At 46.1% G+C, this 2822-nt stretch overlaps 1 pseudogene across 1 annotated transcript; it reads left to right on the forward strand.

Moving 5' to 3' along the window:
* The first annotated feature begins 1879 nt into the window (after nt 1-1879).
* On the forward strand, nt 1880-2342 carry LOC115897401 (annotated as a pseudogene). The gene is made up of 2 exons (XR_004057189.1): nt 1880-1919; nt 2007-2342. The product of XR_004057189.1 is annotated as an immunoglobulin heavy variable 7-4-1-like (transcript).
* Nucleotides 2343-2822: the final 480 nt, after the last annotated feature.

A 2822-nucleotide genomic window follows, 5' to 3' on the forward strand; every position in this document is an offset into this window, starting at 1 on the left:
GGGTGAGAATCCACCTAGATCCCTGCATGGCTGCATTACCAGGAGATCAAATCTCTGATAAAACACTGAGACCTTCTTCAGGCAGACAACCCATTTTTATATCCTTATGTATGTGGGGAAAGGAAATCCATCCCCATTACAAGCCCATACCTACAGGCTTCCTTTATCATGAAAATGGCTACAATTAGCCAAAAGGGACACATTTACAAAAATTGTCCTGTGATGTTCCATCGAGAAAAGGGCAAAAATCAGCTTCACACCTGGAGACTTCCTGTATCGGGCACAGTCCAGAGAAAGAAGATCACCAGAGTATTAAGATTCATCTGTAAGAACAGGTAATGCTTCCGTGTTCCACACATTACATCTCATAGTTTAGTCAATATGGATTAAATATGAGAGTGTGGCAGTGCACAAACTCTACCTGAGGAGGAAAAGAGGATAAAAAATGTTCAGGAAAATAGAGCAATTTGAAGCCTCTGACAACAGCAACTTCAGCACCAAGGAAATGATTTCACCCTCATTGCCTCAAATTTACTTTTCATGGGGCATCTGCAGGGTTCCAAACTGAGACCAGGTGAATTCAATGTGCATGCACTTCCCAGGTGTCTACTTGTATTCTGTTTCCTTTACTTCTGTTTGCAGAAAGTAGACACATACTCAGCCTTAGTGCCAGTGTAGGGAGTGCTTTCCTTGACATGGATACCAGAAAAGAAAGGAAAAAAATGGGCCGATTAATGTTAAAATTAGCCACATTGTGTGTGTGTGTGTGTGTGTGTGTGTGTGTGTGTATTATTTGAATACTAGAGTTGAATTGGGCTTCTGTCCACGTGCAACTGCACCTGCAGGTATTCTCAGGTGCAATAATCAACTGCAGGACCCTAAAGAAAATAAGAATCCCCCGCCAAATCCCTGAAGAGTTTTTGGGTTCACCATATGTCAAACGATTCAGTGCCTCTGGAGCTCCAGGAAAGGGCTCCCCAGTGACGCAGGACTTCTTTTCCTTGGGTCCCCCTGTAGAGTTCTGGGTTTCCTAAGGCCAATTCAGTATTTCAAAAGATGGTGTGAGAAGCACGTTGTGTCACTAAAGGAGAATTCTGAGCCAGGGCACAGCCACTTTATACCGGGCTAGAGACACTGGTAGGAATATGCTCTGTAAGCTCAGACAGAAACGCTCCTGCTGGGTAGGGGCTGGGCTGCAGGGGGCGCTCAGGATAAACCCAGCACAGGCTCCCGCCCCAGAGCAGGTGCACAGGAGGCTGGGGAGGGATTCCTCTCAGGGCCCTGGACTTCCTTTAAAAATATCTAATATAAGTATTTCACAAGGACTTCTGATGTTTGTATAAATATTCCATTCAATTGTGAGCATTTATCAAACTGGATGTTGTAATGAGAACCACTTTCACAATGGGGATGTCAAACTCTGCTAGTTATCTTAACAGTAAGCAGTGGAGGTCAGGAGGCGATCCTTTCTTTTAAATCAGTGCAATTTTTGGACAAACACACTCATTCCCAAAATTACGAATTCACATATTAAGGTCTAGAAATGGTTCAAGTTGCCCCTGATTCATTCAAATGTGGGTTCAAAGTGAGGTGCGTGTCCCGGGGGAGCTTGTTCTCCAGTGGGGGAGGCTCTGTCAACACAGAGTTCAGGATGTGTAGGGGACACATGGCCTTTAACAGGATTACGGCTTGAACCCTCAGCTTCTACAACTGTGTCATCCACGTGTCATGTATTTGCTGTTTCTCATACTGGGTCAGGAATTGGGCTATTAAATAGCATCCTTCAAGAATATGCAAATCACTGAGGTTAATACAGATAACTCTGTGCCCTGAAAGCATCACCCAACAACCACACCCCTCCTTGTGACCACACCCTACCATGGACAGGACCTACAGGATCCTCTTCTTGGTGGCAGCAGCAGCAAAAGTTAAGGGGCTCCCCAGTCCCAGGGCTGAGAGAGAAACCAAGCAAGTCAAGTGAGACTTCACGCAATCCTGTTTCCTCTCCACCGGTGCCCACTCCCAGGAGCAGCTGGTGCAGTTTGGGCCTGAGGTGAAGCAGCCTGTGGTCTCAGTGAAGGTCTTCTGCAAGGTTTCTGGTTACCGCTTTACCACCTATGGTATGAATTGGGTGAGACAGGTCCCTGGAGAAGGGCTTGAGTGGATGGGATGGATGAACACCAACACTGGGAACCCAACCTATGCCCAGGGCTAAACAGGATGGTTTGTCTTCTCCATGGACACCTCTGTCAGCACAGCGCATCTGCAGATCAGCAGCATAAAGCCTGAGGACACTGCTGTGTATTACCGTACGAGAGACAGTGTGGAAACCCACATCCTGAGAGAGTCAGAAGCCCTGAGGGAAGAGGTAGCTGTGCTGAGCTGAGGCAGTGGTGCAGCAGTTTCTTTATCTTCCATGTGATCTCATTTTGCATCAACTTCCACTGTGATATTAGCCATGAACGTGGGATAGACGGGTGCTCCTAAGAGATCCCTAACTTGTCCTTTTTGATGGGTTTTCCAGAAGACGTGAGGAGCCACTTTGTTTGCAAAGCATCCCAGGCCATGCCCTTCTCCACATACAAGAGTGCCCATTTCCTGGTCTTTGGTTAACTGTAAAACGCTCATCAGTGCACCTGGGCTAATTTCACACCAGGTAGAGGAATGTGTTCTAAAGGAAAGCTAAAGCTGTAATAGCAATTCCTGCTCAATAACCTTCAGCTTCATTGCTTTTGTGTGACCCATCAACTAATTACATTACATCAAGGTTCTCAATGGGAGTGTCTAATAAATATAAGGGGCGTACAGAAGTTCCCTAATTA

Source organism: Rhinopithecus roxellana, chromosome 5, assembly GCF_007565055.1.
Source record: "Rhinopithecus roxellana isolate Shanxi Qingling chromosome 5, ASM756505v1, whole genome shotgun sequence".
Classification (NCBI taxonomy): Eukaryota; Metazoa; Chordata; class Mammalia; order Primates; family Cercopithecidae; genus Rhinopithecus; species Rhinopithecus roxellana.